The sequence below is a fragment of the Nomascus leucogenys genome, chromosome 8 (genome assembly GCF_006542625.1).
Source record: "Nomascus leucogenys isolate Asia chromosome 8, Asia_NLE_v1, whole genome shotgun sequence".
Lineage (NCBI taxonomy): Eukaryota > Metazoa > Chordata > Mammalia > Primates > Hylobatidae > Nomascus > Nomascus leucogenys.
The window spans coordinates 67465201-67488050 of record NC_044388.1 but is presented as its reverse complement, the minus strand read 5'-3'; the positions used below and the strand labels follow the sequence as shown (position 1 = coordinate 67488050).

General features: G+C 38.9%; 1 long non-coding RNA gene across 2 annotated transcripts in view; it reads left to right on the top strand.

Moving 5' to 3' along the window:
* LOC115836352 overlaps window positions 1-22850 on the top strand; it is a 67496-nt gene that overhangs the window by 35565 nt on the left and 9081 nt on the right. Inside the window, exons 2-3 of one of the 2 annotated variants that reach the window (XR_004031370.1) lie at window positions 6429-6497; window positions 17969-19877. The exons of the other annotated variant lie outside the window; for it this stretch is intronic. This is a non-coding gene — a long non-coding RNA (uncharacterized LOC115836352). Of the gene's footprint in view, window positions 1-6428; window positions 6498-17968; window positions 19878-22850 lie in introns of those variants that run through there. 2 annotated transcript variants of the gene reach the window in all.

The window sequence follows — 22850 nt, the reverse complement described above, 5'->3', positions numbered from 1 at the left end:
GCACAGGAAGCACAGTTGTTTCTGCTGCTGGGGAGGCCTCAGGAACTTTCCAATCATGGTGGAAGGCAAAGGGGAAGCAGGCCTGTCTTACACAGCTGGAGCAGGAGCAAGAGAGAAGGAGGGGCATGCTACACCATTTTAAACAACCAGATCTTGTGAGAACTCTATCATGAGAACAGCACTACGGGGATGGTGCTAAACCAGTCATGAGAAACCACCTGCTGCCACAATCCAATCACCTCCCATCAGGCCCCACCTCCAACACTGGGGATTACAATTCAACAAGAGATTTGCATGGGGATGCGGATCCAAACAATGTCAAGCTAGTAGCTTGATCTTGGATTTCCCTGCCTCAAAAAATGGAAAATAAATGTTGTTTATGCCACCCTGTCTATGGTATTTGTTACAGCAGCCTGAACTAGGACAGCAGTCTTATAAGGACTTTATGTATAAAAATGTATTTAATCTTCATAATAGCTTGATGAGTCATACTCGATCAATTCTCATTATTCACAGTACTTATGTTCTGTACAAACACTGAATTGGACTGCTGTTCCTAGAAAAAATAAACGGTCAGGTTCCTTTGAGCCCCTGCTGACAGCATTTTCATCAACTGAACAATACACAACCCTGTTTTATGTGTGCTTGTGTTTAAAGACACCTCATGTAATGTTGTTTTATTTACATTAAACTCATGGCCAACAGCACTATAACTCCTGCCTGAATAAAACTTATCTAACACATGTATTTTCTCCATAAAACACACCACAGCCTTCCTGCACACAGAAACACTAGACAGACAGCACTTTGGCACTACACTTAGGGCCATTGTAGAAGGTGAAATCACCAACAGAAATGCACAAAAATGTGAAAATGTGGCATCACCTAGACTGTGGAAAGAACACGTGTTTACAGCATGTGAGCTGAAACCAGAAAGCAGAGCATCACCTTGTTTGACCTCAGCTGGGAGCATGTATATCAGGTGAATAAAATTTTTCACAGCTCTGTGCATGTCTTCAAATAACCATGAAAGTGCCGCAAGTATTGATTTTGGAGTTATAAATAAATTGTAGTGAGCAGACAAGTTTGCAAATATGAAATCTGTGAATAACGAATGTAAAAAATGAAATATTTGTGCCCTGAATCGATAGGTATGTCCCCTATCCCACAGTGTGGATGTATTTGGAGATGGGGTGTGTAAGGAAGTAATTAATGTTAAATAAAGTCCTAAGTGTGGGGTCCTGATCAGATAGGACTAATTTCCTTATAAGGAAGAGACGCTGGAGAGTTTTCTCTTTCCGCACCTCATGCTCTGAAGAAAGGCCATGTAAGGACATAGTGAGAAGGTGGCCATCTGTAAGATATGAAAAGAGCCCTCACCTAAAGCCAAATTAGCCAGAACCTTGATCTTGGACTTCCTAGCCTCCAGAATTTTGAAAAAATACATTTCTGTTGTTTAAGCCACACAGTCTAGTATTTTCTTATGGTGGCCCAGAGCAGACTAAAACAGTAAGTACTGGTTGTACTATTGTAATTCCACTTTAAGAATAAGGAAACTTGGGCCCAGGGATGTTATGTAACTAATACCTGACTTTCCTATCTACTGCTTAATGGACCTGGTTTCAAACCCATGCAGTCTGATTCCAGATGATATATTTTAAGTGCCAGAACACTATGCTAGACTACCTCCTTGAACTAGACCATGTGATGAGGCTGCCCTTCCCTTTTGCTCTAAATTGGTCTGTGAAATCATCAGGTTGAGCTCTGAAGCACACCTCTTCCTTTCCTGACAAAGCAGATTCTCTTTGTATCTCTCCAACTCCTCGATAGCTCAAGATATAAAAAGAGAACACCAACATGACACATTCTTTTTTAAAGCTGAACACCGCTTCTCCCAGCTGCCAGCCAGCAGAGAGTCAATCTTCTCCTGGAAATTTCCTCTCCTTGACCATGTTGTATCCATTAACCAGGGAGAAAGTTTTCCCAGTGCACTGTCCGTATTACTGCATTGTCATAATTGAAACCATTAGGTTACATTCTTTCCATATGTGAGAGTGTAGCCAGTGCACCTCACTTGGTGATACTTCTGTTCCTTGGTTCTTAATGTGTTTTGGGTAATGGACCACTCTAATAATATGAGGAAAGTTATGGACATATTGCCCCAGAAAAAAAATGCACATGCAAAGTGATATAGGAGCTTTTGCATAAATTTCAGCGACTCAAGGACCAACAGAAGCCCACTCTCCCTTCTGAAAGCCCTTGCTCTAGTAATACTATTTCATTTACACAGAAAGGATAACAGCCTCTATCTACAATCTAATCTATATAGTGGTGACAACAGCAAATGGAAAATCTACGTTGGAAGACTTGGCGTTTATGTGAAGTTGTGTTTCTGGCTACTGCAGAACCTCTTGTTACATTGTATCATGCTTATCTTCATCAGGCATTTCAATACTTCATCTTTATTCCCACAGTCCGTTAGCTGTTTCCAAGCCCTTCTCACTAAGAAACAGGGGCAAAGCACATGTACTTGAAAAGAAAGAAATGCTCTGCTTCCCTTTAGAGGGGCATTGGTTTCCTAACCTTGGGAAATGGGTGATGTTACCACACAGCCAGCCAAAGTTTCCAATGGCAACTGAAAGCAGAATAGCAAGAAACCAGTTCAACAGCTGACACCAAAATGCTTTTCCATATGTAAAGCTGTCTTAAACCCACAAGAGACACTGAGAATAAACTTTGTGCTTTCTTTTCTTTTTTGCTTAATACCAAACGGGTCAGGGAGAAGCGCTGGACGCTTTTAAAAATGTACTTATAATTTTGAATCCAAGCTGTGCAAGTACCCATTGGAGACAACTGTTCTCTCATGGCCTGCTTTGAATAAACAATCACAGCTCTGTGTGATATTACTTCTTAACCAGATTCTAGCATTGAGCTGTTGGCTCGCCATGGTTACTTGCATTCTAAACCAGTGGCTCCTTTTCCTTCCCCTTGGCTAAGATTTCTGCCTACTTGGCAGTGGCTCCCTCTCATTTGAACTTTTGCCCTCTTTTAATCTCCACCAAATTTTAGTCTAAAAGAACCTTTCACGGGCACCTTTTGTTACTCTGAGTTTCTTTCTCGTGTGAGAACCAGCTTAGGGAGCTGCTTACTGGAAAACACTCAAGGGCCTGTCTTCCTCCTCTGTGAAGCCAGCAGTGACAGGCTGTTTTGTGTATGTACTTTCCTCCCCCACTTTTTTTTTTTTTTTTTTTTTTTTTTTTAATTAAGGAAGCACAAGATGCAAGCTGTTTGCTGAAAACAAAATGTTTGCTTTCAAAAGCAAGGGAACACACACATATTTGCATATGTCCGTGTGGCTCCACTATTGTCTGACTCCAGGGCCACTCCTCTTTATTTCTCCAGCATATAGCTCTTTCAAAACTTATTTCAGATCAAAAGCCAAGCTAATGAAAAGTTTTAGTTCTTCCTAACTTCCCACACCAGTCACAATTCAGCAAGGCCTTCCAGGACCTCAACATCCATGGAGCCCGGTCCTCTTTCCAAAGAATAAACATTTCAACCTCTCCTCCCATTTGATGGTTAGACAATCTGCTTCCTATATAAATGGAGTCTGCCATTTTATTCAGAACCCCTGGCTTCATCCTGTTCATTCTCTGGATTGTCTCCTCAGCCTGGACTCACAGCCACTCAGCTCTGTGCTATTGTCCTCTCCTCACCCTAACTGTGCCTAACCACTAAGCTATATCAGTTCCTTTCCCAAAAGCAAATCCACCATCTCTCTCTCTCTGTTTCTTTTCCTGAGCCTCACAGCATGGGGGTCTGTTCACCAAACAATCTGGTGTTGACTCCAGCCGGAACCCACCCTGATGATGCCTGGTAATTCAGTTCTGCAAATTCTCTCCCACCCTTTGCAAAATATTCTAGACCTCTCCTTTCTCTCTGCCACTCTCAATAATCTTCTTGCCTCTTGACTCAGAAGATAGGGGTTTACTGGCTCAAGCTACTAATTTTTCTCACACTCATGCTTTTTTCACACCCTGGTAAATATTCAGAATCCCATCCAGTCTTGGAAGGGAAGTGAAATTCTCCTTTCCCAAAGCCAATCCCATCTTTGTGAGCTCAGGCCTTCCAAATGCAAAGGGACTATGCTTTATATTTTCTTCACAGTCACAGCCATTTATTCCCAACCAAGTCCTACTCTTCTGCCTTCAAACATACTTAAATGTTTGAAAAACAAAAACAAAACACTTCCAAGCAAGCCTTCTTGTTCCATATGCCCTTCTCACTACCATCCAACTTCTTCCCATCCTTATAACTCCACACTTGAATTGCCTGCATCTGTCCACTTTTATTTCTTCATCTCACCTCCTCTACTCTCTTATCTCTCTTTTCTCACTTTCAGCTTCACCACCATTCTAAGAATCTTCGTATGAAGGCCATCAATAAAAATAAGGGTGTTTCCTTCACCTTCAGTGTCTTTGTCTTCCATGCTGCAAATGGTCTACTTTTCATAAATCTCTTGTTTTCTGTTTATCACATTCTCCTGATTTCCTTCTCCTTTTATGCCTACTGCTCCTTCAGCAGTTCCTCTCCCCAAGGCTCTGACCTTAACTCACTTAAGTTTATCAAACATTTCTTGGACATTGACTCCAACAAAATGTGGAGTAAAACTTTTTTTATTATCTGGAGATTTTAGCTCAAGCTTCAATTCTTTTCAAGTACATGTTGTGTTTTGCCCCTGTTTCTTAATGAGAAGGGCTTGCAAATAATCCTGAGGAGAATAGGAAATAGGCAGGGCTCTCAGGCACTTGGTTGCTAAAACATAGAAATACTTCTAGAGAACTGATAAATAGCCACTTCCCTGAGCCCCAGCAAGAGGCCTTAGCCTCTTGCCTGGAACCCCTTGATTTCCTAATGGTTCAGAAACTAAAAGATTAAATTCTAGATCATCAAGGCCTTTACAGAATACTGTTTCAACATTATGGTCTGAATCCATCTAATGACCTGCCATAGGAGCCATTAAATACACTGGCCATTAAACACATTGAGGACTACCACTGTCAATAAGTTCTTCTGTGTTCTAAAGAGCAGCCAGCAATCCTTCAAGTGTTGTTTACTAAGGGGTGATCAAACTGGAACTTACTTCTCCCACTTACCTCTTCCATCTATCCAATATAAGCTATGGACAGGAGTTCCCAAAAAGAGACATAAGTTGGGGAGAATTATCTGCCTAGGAACAAGAGCTGTTACTAGGGGGAAATGCACATGAAGAAAAGGAAAGAGGGCTCTCCCCACCTAACCAAGTAAGGGGAGCTCTGAAAGAGACCTTTGTAGAGATTTTGGATGTCTGCAAAAGAAGAGATACCAGATTGTCCTCTCCAATTGGATACTTTCAACTCGCAGACAGTTTTAGGCTTAGTCAGTACATCAGAGTTTGATGAGGGAGGCCTTGGGAGCACTTGACATTTAGAAGGAATTTATTTGTGTCCCCTGAAGTTTGACAGTGTACATAAAAATACATACTGGTGTCTGCTGCCAAACTGGAAAAAATCAGAAGATAAAAGGCTGGCTGGAGCTGTCTTCCATGGCAAGACAAGGAAGGGAGAGTGGAGCCTGGGGGCGGCAGACTACCCAGAGTCTGGCATGGAAATGAGGCAAAAGTTTCCTTTAGTCCAAGTGAGCTTAGGCTGTCTCTATGGGATCCTACTTTAGAAAGTGCTGGGGGTGAGTGGATCCTAACAGGATGGATCCCTGTGGACAAAGACTGAAAGGATGTCACTCTAGGTCAGCTGGAAAGCACATTACCCATGTCATCAAATAATAACCTGGAACAATCTCAGTGAACAATGTTTAGAGATATTGGCTGAAGAACTCAAAAAGAAAATAAAGGGAGAAAAAAGAAAAGTTATCCGTGAGAGAGCAGTATTTAGAAGCCTGCTCTAATGGCGAACACACTAGCCATTTACTATCAGCCAAGAAAGAACTACAAAAAAAAGCAGCTAAATAAATAAAGGCTTGAAAGGGTAAGAAGGAAATCTGAAAGTTGAGAACATGGCCCCTCCCCTACTACAGGCCCAGAGCCATGGGTCTGGCCTGAGCTGTGAGAAGAAAGATATTCAAATCAAATCAGAAGTGAGACTGGAATTTTGGCTTAACCTTATCCAGAAATTTTACTTCCTGAAAGTGTTATATGTATCTAAACATTCTTATAATTGAACATTTCTAGGAAACTGTGGAATCGTCTCAGGAAATCAGATGAAGGAAAGAACGATATGACCAGTCATGTCAGAAAACAGGGATTAGAGAAAAATAAAGACATTTAATCTGTATATCCCTGCTCAATAACTAGTAATACGTGTTTAAAAATACCTAGTTTACTGATACACTTTTATTGTTAACTGCTGCTTTTTTGTTTTTGTCTCTTCCAGTTGCAAGTGATGAAATCCTAACTCAAACAGGCTTAAGCAAAAGAGCTCACATAACAAAGATGTCTACAGGTATTTTAGATTCAGGAATAATCCAGGACCTCAAAATAATGTTATCAAGGCCCCGGCTTTCTTATTATTTGAAATCCATTTGTCTCTGCTTGGCTTAATTTTGCATGCATATTCTTTCTCAGTTGTAGGCATGATGGATCGTACCATGCCAGCTTAATAAATCTTGCATACACACACACAAAAAAAGTGGGGTAGCACAGCAATAAATTTCCATTGAGTTCTCTAACTGACCTATCTTGGATTCTGTCTTAACTCTAGAGCCTGTGGTATTCTAATTGGTGAAATGTATAACATATGCCCATTCCTGGGAAGATTAGGGTCAGCCTCACATAAACCATATGAAATGAGTTCCCCCCAAATAGGGGTTCTATTAAGAAGAGGGAATATTGAACGACCCAAAGATATTAAAGATAACAGAAATCCATTAGAATATCCTCATTTGTAGCTTCTTCCAGGTTATCACTCACTGTCTATTTCTCCTTTCAGTTCTGTCAGGTTATGCTTCATGTATTTTGGGCCTCTCTTATTAGGTGCACATGATTTTATTATCATAAAATGTCCTTTTTCTCTAGCAACAAATTTTGTTCTAAAGTCCATTTTGTCTGATATTAGCATAGCTAAAAAATGAGGTGAAAAAGACAAAACTAGATGATGGATTATACTTGGAGAGTGTTATTGAACAGATGAATATGATTTTGAGATTTGTGGTTTGGTTGTCAGGGTATGGCTATTCGGCTATTCACTGAGATTGGGAAAGAGAAGGAACAATAGATGTGAACATTAAAGAGATGAGTTTTTTGTGTAAAAAAATTATTATCAGTTTCCAGATCTGTGAGAGAACCAAAAAGTCCTTGGTAGCTACTTCAGAACTGTATTATTATCTAATTATTTTTATGTAATCCTATTTTGAAATTTCAAGCTTTATGTGGTCAAGACAATAGTTTACTTGCAATTTTCTCATGCTTTGTGCAGAGTTTAGCTCAGATTAGATGAAATGCTTTTAAATGGAAGGATTGATTTAGAAAACTTGATGTTGGGCTGGGCACGGTGGCTCTTGTCTGTAATCCCAGCATTTTGGGAAGCCAAGGCGGGTGAATCACTTGAGGTCAGGAGTCTGAGACCAGCCTGGCCAACATGGTGAAACCCTGTCTCTACAAAAAATAGCAAAATTAGCCAGGCGTGGTGGTGGGTGCCTATAATCCCAGCTACTTGGGAGGCTGAGGCAAGAGAATCAATTGAAACCAGGAGGCAGAGGTTTCAGTGAGCCAAGATCATGCCACTGCATTCCAGCCTGGGCAACAGACTGAGTAAGACTCTGTCTCAAAAAAAAAAAAAAAAAAAAAAAAAAAAGAAAAAGAAAAGAAAAGAAAAAGAAAGAAAACTTGATGTCCTTATGAGTGTCTAGCCAGTCTGAACAAGATTTAGTTCCCTTAGCCTAATGGGTTGCTTTTTCTTTTGAATCATGGGTCATTGAACACTCTGCTTTCTTTCCTTAGAATGCCCTTCTCTTCTTTCCATATAATTCACTTGGCTAAGCCTACTTGTCTTTCAGTCCTCAGCTATCTCCTTCTACAGAAAGCGTTTTCTAATGACTCCAGATTTTCTGTGCAATTTCTTCCCTTTACCCCAGTGCAGTCCTTTTTGCACTGCATTGTTTAATAGCCTGTTCCATGAAGATAGATATTGCTTCCTGTGTATTATCTTAGTTGATAGCATAATACATGGAAATTCAAAAAATTCTTTTTGAATTAACTATTAAACAGACATATTTAGCTATAAGGAAAGAACTATCTTTCTAATTGCTTATTTTACACTCCTATACCAGAATATCCAGGCACTGAATATATTGACTTTTGGTCAAAACTTAGGAAAAGAAAACAGTTTCAGATAAAGAGGAATGGATATCTCCAAAGTAGATGTCCAGAGAAATATAAAAAGAATTTATTTATGGAAACTACATCAACTAAATCCTTTTCTGGAATTGAAATTCCATTCATCTCTCAAAGACGCCCGGGAAGATGAACTAAGTTGGTTTTGAGATGATTGGCTGATGGATGATGCCATTATCCGAGTTTGGTATCTTTGGGGCATGGTTATCAATTACACAGCATATTTCATCAAAGCTAAGATAGTGTTCATTGTAAAATGCACCATTATTTTATGTACCTTCAAAATAGTAAAGGAAAACCTGATAACAATTCTGTGACAGTGATTAAGAAATATTGATTGTAAGACACACTTCAATTTTAGAGACACTAAAATGTGAAAAAGATGTGTGTCTTGAACACAATTAAATATGTTAGATAACACATGAATTATAGAATGTGGAAGGACCTAAGACTTAATCTACTCTAGTCTTCACCAACTTATAAATAAACTAAGAACTAAAGATTTCTAAGTATACAAGTACACAAAAATTGGGGAAATCAATTAACCTTAAAAACCAGATGGGCTGGTTTGTTCCAGTGTCAACATTTTATAATTCTGTTCTAATATTAATACTAAAAAGAGACCTAGGAGAATATATGTCATCATCAAATGACAAATGTCTCCTTCCTATGTTAGAGATAGCTAATTTACCTCAACAAATGTGTTACTTTAATTTTCTATACTCACATGCCTGAATCATAGCATCTCTTCCCAGTGAGTCAAGGGTTTGCCTAGAAAGAAGACTTGAATCCAGGGTTTGATAGTCAAGCAAATACCTAATGAGATGTATACCCGATGGTACATGTAACTATTTTCCTACCATTTAATAATATCTCATTTAGGCCAGGTGCGGTGGCTCACACCTGTAATCCCAGCACTTTGGGAGGCTGAGGCAGGTGGATCACACGGTCAGGAGTTTGAAACCAGCCTGACCAACACGGTGAAACCCCGTCTCTACTAAAAATACAAAAATTGGCTGGGCGTGGCAGTGTACACCTGTAATCCCAGCTACTCAGGAGGCTGAGGCAGGAGAATCTCATGAATCCGGGAGGTGGAGGTTGCAGTGAGCTGAGATTGCGCCATTGCATTCCAGCCCAGGTGACAGAGTGAGATTCTGTCTTAAAAAAAAAAAAAGAAAGAAAGAAATCTCTCATTTAATCAAAGACCATTTCCATGGCATGGGATATTCAATATTTCGTTAGAAGAACAAATCAAACTTGCTATAATTATGAATTTTGAATTCACGATTTCTAATGGCAACTTTAGACTTAGCGTTCTTCAGTCAATTTTAGTTTCTTTGGCACATAATGCTCCAGGTTTTGTTTTAAAAAGCCACTTATTCCCTTTCTCTTTCCTTCATTTCCCCCTTCCCTTAACATCACAATTGAAAAACTCTCCCTCAATTCCACCTCCTCTCAAATTCCCCTACCTCTAGAACCTCAGGCCCTCCTTTCATTACTTTGCTAATAACAAAAGCATCTTCATTTTCTCTGGAACTCATGCAGAAGAAACATTTTAAGCTCAACTAAATAATTACCCACCTACTTTATATTTCCTAAAAGAAATCCTGATTGACTGAAAAATCACCAGGCTGTTGTCACCAGAATCCTTAATGTGAAACCTTCCTTACAATCTTTCTTCAACTTTCTGTTTTTGATGTGGGAAGTAGCAAAATTAAGGGAATTTGTGAATTTTATGAGAAAATGCCACCAGATAAATGAAGTACATTTAATTGAATACGTCATCATAAACGCATTCAGTATATGAGTGACATGACAAAGGAAACCACAGAGTGTAAGAGGTGCATGGTCGTCTTTCAGTTTGCCACCAACCCTTTGAGCGGGCTGTAAGTTACGCTCAAGGGAATGTGCTCAAGGTCAAGATCACAGCACAGGCAACAGTTGAGAGCATGGTGGGGGACAGGTGGAGGTGGGAGCAGCTTAAGAATGACTCACCCAGGTCACTCAGGACTTGCTTTATGAATCTGGGTGCTCCTGTGTTGGATGCATATATGTTTAAGATAGTTAGCTCTTCTTGTTGAATTGATCCCTTTACCATTATGTAATGGCCTTCTTTGTCTCTTTTGATCTTTGTTGGTTTAAAGTCTATTTAGATACCATCTCACACCAGTTAGAATGGCCATCATTAAAAAAGCAGGAAACAACAGGTGCTGGAGAGGATGTGGAGAAATAGGAACACTTTTACACTGTTGGTGGGACTGTAAACTAGTTCAACCATTGTGGAAGTCAGTGTGGCGATTCCTCAGGGATCTAGAACTAGAAATACCATTTGACCCAGCCATCCCATTACTGGGTATATACCCAAAGGACTATAAATCATGCTGCTATAAAGACACATACACACGTATGTTTATTGCAGCACTATTCACAATAGCAAAGACTTGGAACCAACCCAAATGTCCAACAACGATAGACTGGATTAAGAAAATGTGGCACATATACACCATGGAATACTATGCAGCCATAAAAAAGGATGAGTTCATATCTTTTGTAGGGACATGGATGAAACTGGAAAACATCATTCTCAGTAAACTATCGCAAGGACATAAAACCAAACGCCGCATGTTCTCACTCATAGGTGGGAATTGAACAATGAGAACTCATGGACACAGGAAGGGGAACATCACACTCTGGGGACTGTTGTGGGGTTGGGGGAGGGAGGAGGGACAGCATTAGGAGATATACCTAATGCTAAATGACGAGTTAATGGGTGCAGGAAATCAACGTGGCACATGGATACATATGTAACAAACAAACCTGCACATTGTGCACATGTACCCTAAAACCTAAAGTATAATTAAAAAAAAAAAAAAAAAAAAAAAAAAGAATGACTCACCCAGGCAAGTGAAGACAAAGCCTTTCTCAGCAGACCTAAATCCCAGTTGCTTCCTCACCTTCATTTTGTAAAAAATACCCTTTGCTTAGAAAGGATAAGAAGAAACCATGATTCCACTGAAGAAGTTCTCTGACAAAACAACCTCAAGATTGTCAAGGGATTCTTCCTGCTTGTGAATACATAATACACAAATATTTATACATACTTGTGCACGCATACAAAACCAGTATTTTAAATCAGTATAAAGCCCTTTCTGAAAGTAGGGCTGGCCCCTGAGCAAAATAGTAATTTAGCAAAGTTTGACTTGCTGTCTTCTCACTTCTTTTAATGCTACCTTTTTGCTCCTTATCTTACTCAAGAGTCTTATTCCTGTTGTCTCTGACAGCGTTAAGCTCCTCCGTGTTAATGTGCTAATAACTAAGTGTTTTAGCCTATTCAAGCTATAACAAAACATCTTAAACTGGGTAATTTATAAGCAACAGAAATGTATTTCTCATAGTTCTAGAAGCTGGGAAGTACAAGATGAAAATGCTAGCAGTTTTGGTGTCCGGTGAGGGCTCTCTGCTTTAAAGATGGAGCCTTGGCCAGGTGTGGTGGCTCATGCTTGTGATCCCAGCACTTTGGGAGGCTAAGGCAGGAGGATTACTTGAGGCCAGGAGTTCGATATCAGCCTGGGCAATATATCAAGATCCTATCTCTACAAAAAATAAAATGTAAAAAAATATATAGCCAGACATAATAGAACATGCCTGTAGCCCTAGCTCCTCAGGAGGCTGAGACAGGAGGATCCCTTGAGCCCAGGAGTTCAAGGCTGCAATGAGCTATGATAGCACCACTGCACTCCAGCCTGGGCAACAGAGTGAGACCTTGTCTCTAAATAAACAAAGATAGTGCCTTGGTGCTACATGTTCACATGGCAGAAGGAACAGGGGCACTCCCTTCAACGTTTTTCATAAGGGCATTGATCCCATTCATGAGGGCAAAGCATTCATAACCTAATCACTCTCCAAAAGGTTCTACCTCTTAATGCTATAACATTGGGTAGTAGGTTTCAATATATGAGGTTTATGGGGGACAGCATCATTCACACCACAGCAGTAAGTATTTGAAAAGTGCTGCTATATCTGAGGCCTTTTTAGAGAAAATGAGAGGGTCTTCAAGGCTGTAAGTCAATGTGAAATGTGGACTTGGTAACTGGCAATTTGGAAATAATCATATTCTTTCTTGACCACCTCAGCAACTTGATAGCTAGGAGGGGTCTATTTGATATATATATATGTATATATATATATTTTTTTTTTACTGGTAATGGACATTATCTATAGATATTTTAAAAATTGTGGGAGCTGGAAAAGATTTTGACAGTCATCTCAAACCATGTCTACATTTTATACGTTTGGTAACTGAGATGTAGAGAGGCAAGAGAGTTATTGCCAGAGGCCATCCTCATTCCCGTCATATTTCCAGGTCAGTAGTTTCCAGAAATTCTGCCTTGGGAAAACTGACACTGATTAGAGGTTTGAATTTTTGGCACTTAGCAAGCTAAATAATTTAGCATGTGTTATTTGAGAAGGCTGAAGATATAGGTCTAATTTATGGACCCTCATGTTGAAGGGACGTCTAACCAGTTTGTTTTTGTCCATCAATAGGTCAATGGTTGCTTAAAAGAAGGGTTTCAACTTCCTCATATGGTGCCACAAGCCCTGGATAACATATATCAAATGCCCATGTATTGAAAAGAAGCTGTCTGCTCCGTTCCTGTAGATGAGAAGGCCTTGGGAAAATATTTTTGGCTATCTGCTTTTAGCACTATGGCTGACTAGGTGCTCCGAAAACCTCCTGTTACTATCTATTACATAGGACAAAGTCTTCAAAGCATTGTTTGCCTTTAAATTGGTGGAGATTTTCAAACCTTCTCCCCAAATTCCTGCCATGTGAACTGCAGTGAAGAACTGGGATCAGAACAATCAGGGGTCAGGAGGAACAGGGTGACCTAGGGGTAGATCAGGAGAGTAGCTATGCTGTTGGTTACTAAGTCTTGAGCAAATATTAAAGTAGGGAATCTGAGTCTAGAATTCTTGAACTGACCCAAGGTAAACAGAAGTTTTCTACCATTAATGACAGAAGCCATAGTCAGAAAGCATACCCAGACTGAAAGAAAGTCTTCTCAATTTTTGACCTGCAGGATTTCCACCAAAGAGATCAAGTAATGTGCTCACAATCAAAGATCATTAGCAAAGTAGAAAGGAAGCTGTATTAGTTATCTATTGTAGAATAGCAAATTACTCTAAAAGTTAAAGTTTTATTAAAATAACTATAAACATTCATTACCCCTGCCATTTTCTGAGGGTCAGAATAGGAGAACCTAGAATTTGGGGAGTAGGTCAATGTTTTTCATAAGGGCACTGATCCCATTCATGAGGGCAAAGCACTCATAACTTAATCACTTTCCAAAAGGTTCTACCTCTTAATGCTATAACATTGGGTATTAGGTTTAAATGAGAGTTTCTCATAAACTTACGGTCATTTGAAGGCTTGATGAGTGCCGGAGGATCCAATTCCAAAAGTACCCACTCACCTGTGCTGTATTGGTGTTGGTTATTGATTGGCGATCTCAGTTCCTCTCTGTGTGGGCCTCCCATTAGGCCAGCTGAGTGTACTCATGACATGGCAGCTGGTTCCCATCAGAGTAATTGATCCGAGAGAGTAAGTCAGGAAGGAGCTATTCTTTTCATGTCCTAACCAGAAATGAAAACAGGGGCAAAATTCCTTTGTAATCTTGGGGTAAAAAAGGCTAACCATAAAAAAAAAACTAATCATATTTTAATATTTAAATTAAAATTTTAGTATTCAGGTTAAATTTTTATATTTTAATTAAAATAAAAAATTGTGTTCAGCAAATACACCATCAGAGAATAAGAAAAATAAATGGCAAACAAAGGGAGATATTTACAAGTCACTTAACAACAAAGGATTAATATATTCCAGAATATATACATAATTTCTACAAATCAATAACAGACAACCCAACAGAAAAACAGGCAAAAGCCAAAACACAGTTAAGAGAAACAAACATGGCCAAAACAGATATAATGAGGTGCTCAACCTAGCTAATAATCAAGGAAATACAAGTTATGACCATAATAAGGTACAGTTTTACACCTATTTAATTATCTCAGATTAGAAGATCTGACAATACCCAGTATCAGAGAAGAAGTGAATCAATGGGAAAGCCAGTAGGCACTAAGTTGTTACAATCACTTTGGAAAACAACTGGGCTTTCTCTTGTGAAAGTGAATACTTACATATTGTCTCTACCCAGCAGTTGTATTTCTAGGTAAGTGATTTTGACCCCTAGAGTACCTTTGGCAATGTCTGGAGACGCTTTTGGTTGTCACAACTTGGAGACACTACTGACATCTAGTGGGTAGAGGCCAGGGATGCTGCTAAACGTGTTATGATGCATAGGACAGTTTCACACAACAAAGAATTATCTGTCTCCACACATCAGTACTGCTGAGGTTGAGAAACTCTGTCCTAGGTATATGTGTTAGTGAAACTTGCATACATGTGCAACAGGAGATGTAGAAGAGTATATTCATGACAGCAACAGCTAACTGGAAGCCATAATTCTCCTTTAACAGGAGAACAGATAAATCAATTGTGACATAGCTATTCCATGGAATACACGATTGAAATATAGCTACAGACAACCATGATGCAAAGTGAAAAACAATAAATTTCATAAGAAGATATCCCATGTAATATGTTTAACGAACTGCTCAAAAAGAAGCACAACTGAAAAAATCTGTTTTTTAGGCCTACCAACAAGCAAATGACAAGAGTATAAAAGTAGAGTAAGCAATAATTACACAAAATTCAAAGTACTGGTTACTGTTTGTGCAAAATGAGGGGAATATTTCAGCATGGAAGCGGAGGATAAATACAGGGAAGCACTGCAACCATGTTTGAATATTTCACAGTTGCTCATTACACTATCACACTTTACAACTTACATCAGCAGTTCCCAACCTTTTTGACACCAGGGGCAGGTTTCACGGAAGACAATCTTTCCACAGACCAGGGATATTAGGGACAATTTGGGGATGCAAGGGTATTATTAATACATTTATTGTACACTTTATTTCTATTACAACACTTAATGAAATAATTATACAGCTCCCCATAATGTAAAATCAGTGGGAGCCCTGAGCTTGTTTTTTTCTGTTTGTTTTTGTTTTTTGCAACTAGACAGTCCCATCTAAGGGTGATGGGAGACAGTGACAGATCATCAGGCATTAGATTCTCATAAAGAGCATGCAACCTAGATCCCTTGAATGTGCAGTTCACAATAGGGTTCACGCTCCTATGAGAATCTAATGCCACTGCTGATCTGACAGGAGGTGGAGCTCAGGTGTTAATTCAATCAATGAAGCTCTGCTCACCCACTGCTCACCTCCTGCTATGTCAGTTTCTAACAGCAACCAGTACCAGTACCAGTACCCATCCATGGCCTGGGAGTCGAGGACCCCTGACTTATACTTATACATATACATATACATATACATACATACATATGTCACATATATTCTTTTGTACTATTGTATTAAAATGTAAATAAATAAGTAAATAAAAATCATTAATCAGGCAGACATGGAGAGGTAGATTGTACAATATAACCACACAAGGAACTACCTGAAATTACAGCGACCAACTTGCTTTTGTCCTTTTGGAGAGGAGATGCTGCTCTTTTTATGTTAAGACTAGGCTCAAAATCCTAATCCTAACATGAATTTATCTCATGAGTGTAATTTATGTCATGAGGTCTGTCCCGGCAGCTCACTAGAGCAGCAACCATCACATCGATATTGTTGACTTAAGCACCCCTTACCTTTAAGTTATGTTGGCAATAAACACAAATAACACAAAGCAAATAAAGGACAGCATGGGGATTGTTAAGACCTCTCTCTCTACACACTGTAGTCATACACTGGTAGGGGCATAATGCCATATGTAACAACAGGGAGTAGGTGGATGATCTGCTGGATTTCTTTGTTTCTTCAAGAAGACCCTGATTCTTCTTAAAAGCCAAATTTTCACAGTCATATGCCTTTAAACCACAGGTTGGAAAACTGAGACAGCCCAAGTGATTTGGAGTGCCCGAGCCACCTACCAGTTTTAAACAAAATCATAAAGATTTCCTGTCTTTTTCTTTCTTTCTTCTTATTCTAACCAGGCTTTCCAAGTGCCAGCCTGCCTCTATTTCTATTCTCAGCTGACTTTCAAATAATCCCTGCTAGAGTGTTAATTGAAAAGCAAGGTATTAACTGATTATAGCTTAGTATGATCCCTCCTAGGGTGATTTTATTTTCATAGGGGACTCATAAAGGTTGGTGTGGGTAACAGGGAGTGAAGGCTCAGAGATGACCTTCAGGAGGCTATAGCTAACTCCAACACCGGACGGAGCAAATAAAAAATATTTGTTATGCAGCCTCTGAAAGGTTGGCAAAACCTTGCTTCGGGCCCTGTTTAAACACCCAGTCTCTGTCTACTACTTTTGGAACTGAACTGCAATAAAACCTCTTATTTTCCTGACCCAAGAGGAAATATTTTATAAATTATAGCGTAGAGAATTATTTGGCCAATATTTAGACCTGAAATACCCTGACGAGTGAGAAAGGTAAGGAAAAGAATAGATTTGGAGAAAGCACAAAGGCCAAAGTCAATCAACAAAATGCTTAATAGTGTAAAGAGAAAAAACTTTTCAAGTGTCCAAGCATAAATATCAAGAGTATTTCAGTAAAACCCAAAAGGCTCGAAGTTGAAGCAGGTATGAGAAAAGGGGAATAGAGAAGATCCCCGAGGAGAATACAAGCATGTGGGATGTGTATCTCTATTTACACAATAATTGTTCCACCACCTTCCCATTTCACAGTACTTACTATTAGCAACTGCTTCGCCTGATAAGAAACGGTATCAGCCCTTTATAAAAGAGGTATCCCTGAGTCAGGATGTTTAAGCCAGCAAAAACTGGTCACAGCTGAATCCAAATCCAATGTTCAATAGCTGTTCTTAAACTTTACTGTGCATAACTCATCTAACAATGTTCATGTAACATGAAGATTCCAGAATCACAGCTGAGGTGATTCCAATGCAACAGTTCTGGGGCATGGCCCAGGAGTTTACAGTGTAGCAGCATGCCAGTTGATTCTAATGTAGGCAGTGGGCCACTGTGAAGCAGGTTTCAGAAAGCCTAACCTAGGGTTTGTATTCAGTGCTTGCACCCCTCCTTCCATCTCTCAAACTGCCATTTGCTTCAGCAACATTGCTGGACAAACCACCTTTGTTGAAGTTGGGCCTGAGAGCTCCTCTCCTCATTGGCACCATGCATCTCTCACCTTCTGTTCTGAGTGGGTCACCTCCCATGCAGGCTGCTGTGTGCGATGCCTGCAGGAACCTACTCTGTGCTCACATAGGGGCAAAACTGGAAATGTAAGGGGGACAAAACTCCCAGGGGGATTCCTTGATCAAAGGAGGCAGGAGCCAGTAGGTAAACATTCCCAAGTTGCCATTCCTCAGGAAAATTCTCTGAAACTTATTCTGTGTAATTCCCCCAGAGGGTCCTAGCAGGAACGAATCCCAGTTGCCCACAGGGATGGCCAGCTATATAACTCTTCTCTTCCCAGTCCAAAAGTAAACTACTACATGGGAGCTCCTGCTGCAAACCCTGCCGTCTGAGAAGAACACAAGCTGAGGGAAGGTTCACCTGAGAGACTGGCTCTGGAAACCAAGAAGGAGAGGGTGAAGGGGAGGGACAAAGAGCCCTTGGTATATTCTTCCCATGCAGCCTCACTCAGCGTAGCCCCATTTTGTCTGTTTTGTGTATTACACTTCTCCGTTTTAGTTTCTTTAAAAATAAAATTATGGAGATAACAGGCATTTGAAAATAATCAGTCTAAGAAAAAGGCTCAAATCTTGGCAGCAAGAGCCCAAGATCTACCACTAGTACAACCTGAAATCAAGTACATAATATCCCCAGCATTCGTTTTCTTGTCTACATGACAGGGTTGTTGAGACAATAACACACGATTATTATTAACTAATAATATAAAACTAACAGGAGTATGCCCTGTGGCCCAGACCCAATCTCTCTCTCTCCATGCAGTTGTCACTAGGCTCATTTGATTCCATGACTTTGTTCACACTAATAAGCCACTGGATACAAGTCACACATACCCTAAAGTGGTTAGTTAGAAATCTTACGATGTTTGTGCAAAATTTGGCTTCATCTGTTGATGCTGCATCGATATGAGTTTGCTGTTAATACAAGTTTCAAGAAAGGAAAGGAAAGGAAATGGAAGGGAAAAGAAAGGAAGGAAAGGGAAGAAAAATAAATTCTCACTAAACACGAAGCAAAATTATATGACTTCTACATCCTGTCTAGGATACAGGTGCCCATTTGGTCCACTCTTATTCTCTCTTTTCCTCCACAGTTTCTTTCCTGGGTTACCTGGTAGTCTGCTGCTATCCGTGTACTTTCCTCACATTGACACTAGGCGTTTTCCTGGATTCTTTCATAGGTTCTTCGGATGTGGAAGTGCAATATAAACATAAAAGCCTTGTTTGTTATAGCAGAAACTATGGATCCAACAGACTTTTCCATTTGTTCCCAAATTTTGCTCTGTAAGAACAAAATAAAACAGAACCAAAATGAAGCTATTATGCCTCATGTATGATATCCATATATTCAAATAATTTTCATTGAGGTATAACATGCATAGAAAAAGAGTACATAAATCATAAATGTACAGCTTGAGAAATTTTCACAAAATATATCCTCTTGTGTAACCAGCACACAGGCCAAGAAGATTACAAGTACCCAATTACCCTCCCTATACCACTCTCAGTCATTACACTCCAAAGAGAGCTGATATACTGACTTCTAATACCATCAATTTACTTTGCTGGTTTCTAAGGTTTGTATACATAGAATCACAATTTATACTCAAATGTATCTGTTTTCTTTAATTCAATATTGTAAGATTCATCCGTATCATTACTTACAGTAGTAGTTCATTTTCATTGCTATGTGTAGCATTTACTTGTATAAATATAAGACAATGTATTCATTTTACTTTATTGAACATTTTAGTTTTTCTAGATTTTGCCTATTTCACAGAGTGCTGTTACGAGGATTCTTGAATGTCTTTTGCTACATCATGCTTGCAGTGCTTTGGGGAAGGTACTTAAAGTGGAGTGCCTGGGTACACAGGTTTAACTATGTACTCAAATGCTTTCCAAAGGAATTGGAAATTAACAAGATCATTTAAAATGTATATGTTAATATGTAGGGCCACATACACCCAAGACATTCTAGGAAAAACAAAACAAAACAAAACACCACTACCATCAAAGTGGAAAGACACTGCCAAGTATGACTTATTATGAAACTACACTAATCAAGACAGTGTGGTACTGTTGCAATAGTCAAATAATGGAATATAACATGGAGTCAAGAACTATCCTTCCTTCCTCCCTTCCTCCCTCTTTTCTTTTTCTTTCTTTCATTCGTTCATTCTTTCTTTCCTTCTTTCTTTCCCTGTAGATGTTAATATGTGTGTGTATACATTTGTATATTATATATAGATTTGATTTATAATAAAGATGACATTGTTGACAATTGTGGAAAGAATGGTCTTTTCAATACATGGTATGAGGTCAATATTATATCAATTTTGAAAAGAATAAATCTTAATCCCTGTCTCACATCATATACAAAATCAATTCCATGGTCTATCTGAAGTTTGCACTCTTTACCAGGTGTATACTATTCATCAGAAAGATATGGAGTTCCAAGGCTTAATCAGTTGCATATATCCTTTAATAAACTTTATTTTCATTTGTATTAAAATTCAAATTAGAACTCCTGATATTTTCTTTATTGAGACTAGTGGGGGTGGTTAATGGGTATTAAAAAAATAGAAAGAATGAACAACACCTACTATTTGATAGCACAACAAGGAGTCTATAGTCAATAATAACCGTACATTTTAAAATAAAGAGTATAGTGGGATTGTTTGCAATTCAATGGATAAATGCTTGAGGGGATGAATACCTCATTCTTCATGATGTGTTTCTTTCACATTGCATGTCTGTATCAAAACATCTCATGTACCCCATAAATATATACACATATTATGTACCCATAAAAATTAAAAACAAATAAAACAGTAATAAAAATCGTTATGTATATTGTGGAAAACTGATTTTCTTCTCCCTTTTTCCATTCTTTCCTTCCTTTTTCCCTTCCTCCTTTACTTTCCACCTTCCCACCTTTGTTTTTTCATTCATCTAACAACATACATCAGATATCAGTGGTTACAAATCAGCAGCCCACATGCCAACTATGACCTGAATAGTTATTTTAAAACACTTTGTGTTAAAAATAAATCCTGTTGCCAATATGATTGTGAGAATTTACATGAGATCCAATTATGAGGCATCTCTTGAAAATGTGGCAGATCTGGCAACCGCAGGCCAACAGTATTCCACAGCAACAGTCTGCTGGATTTTGTGAAACATTTGCCAGCTTAAGACAGGGCAACCCTCTCAGATTTACCTTAATCCTCACTGGGCCTGCTTCACTCATGTATATTTATTACCTGCCTGACCCCTGTAGGAATTTGCACTCAAGGTTTCTGTTACCATGTTTGAATAGAGTAGTCAGACATAAAAACATGTTTCCAAAGAAATTATAGATGCATAAATGTCAATATTGTTTTCTATTTATATACAGTTTTCAGTGTTCTACATATGGCAGCTAAAAAGATTCTTTCTTCTTCTTCTTTAGTTTTGGGCATAAATCCCTTCTTGTTTCCACAGGAACATTAGCTCAAATTTGCAGATACTGTGTGATACAGATAAAATTGTTGCACTTAAAACCATATGTCACACTGAACTGCTCGAGAGGCACCAAGCCTTTCTTACTTGCAGATCTTTAAAGATACAATTTTATGCTCAGTTAAGATGGAAAAGAGCATTAGGTTTGAAGATAAACCTATTTCCCGTGGAAGCACTCGCTAAATTATTTCACCAAATTACTAGGTAGAGAGACATTAGTAGAGTACGTTAAAAGTGAACTTTTTCAACTTACATATGTCTTCCTCCATATTAATCAGCTGCCAGAGATTATCGTCTTGATAGTAGCTGGATACATAAGGATATGACAGACCTTGGCCCTATTTTTTTACACATTTGTATTTACTTTTTAAAAATTATAGTAAGGATCTCAATTCTTTAAGTGGCTATGAATCATTTAAAATTGTATGGGAACTGTTGCTGTATTTCAGGCCATCATTATATTATGGTGATAGAAAGGCATAAAACTCTATTACCATTTCACAGAGATAAAAAAAAATCAACTTGAGTAATACAAAATAAAGTAGTTCACAACAGTGAAAAGTCCTTCAGGAATAAGATGCATTTCAGTATTACTATTTTTCACTCCCATACATATAACTTGTGCATCCTTTTCAGACACAGAAGCACATAATGGAAGTACATGTCTGGTTTTAAGAAAATACGACCTCTAGGGCCCTGTTCTCTTAAGAAGTATTTAATACATCTCATGCAAATAGAGAGTTTAAATGACAAGCACACTGGATTCAGATCTCAGATTTACAAAATTGGCTTCATTCAGCAGTCTTATATGGGTATATAAATGTACACACATATATTTTTCTTCTTCTTCAAGTGAATATTAAAAGCCAAGTATGAAATAAAGAGGATTGGAGGTGATCAGAGAAAAATATCAATGAAAAATTTCCTGGCTCAGAGGTGACCAGAACCCAGAAATCCGGTACCACTTAGCCAATTTAAGTCTTGAAAACAATGACAATAACATTATGATAGTCTACACAGAATATTTACACTAGTAGTAAATAAACAGAATGAATAGTCGGTTTGGGGCACATACACACATATCCAAAGTAGGGCCATTTTGGACTTAGGAGAACCTAAAGCTCAAATTGCTCCCATCACCGTTCACTGGGACCTTATTTTCAGTTTCTAATTTTACTCAGATCTTTTCACTCCTACCTCCCCGCTCTGGCCCATTTCCTCCCCTCTACCCTGTCCCAGGTGTTGATTTTGAGATCCACCGACTAAAATGAAAACATGGCCTCTACTGTCCTCCCACACATCTATATTTGCTTCTTCCATTGTCCCAGTGCACTGAACGAGATGGAAAAAGGGAGGTGGTACTGAAGATGTAGAACTGTAGTTAGAAATAAAAAATCATAAGAAAGAATTTCTATAAGTTTCTCACAGTACATTTTCAGCCACTATTCCTTCCTCTGACATAAACCTGGTTCTGAGCCTGTTCCTCCAAGTTCTCCAGTCCCTAAACATACTAAATATTCCTTCTCCAGTGAATTCCTTCTCTCTCCAGCAGGACATCCACCTTGAAAATAGATCTTCCATACTCAATGGCCTTATTTCCTTCTCTAACACCCAACAGGTCCCCATCAGCTACTACTTTTCTTGCTCTAAAAGTTTTCCCAAATCCTT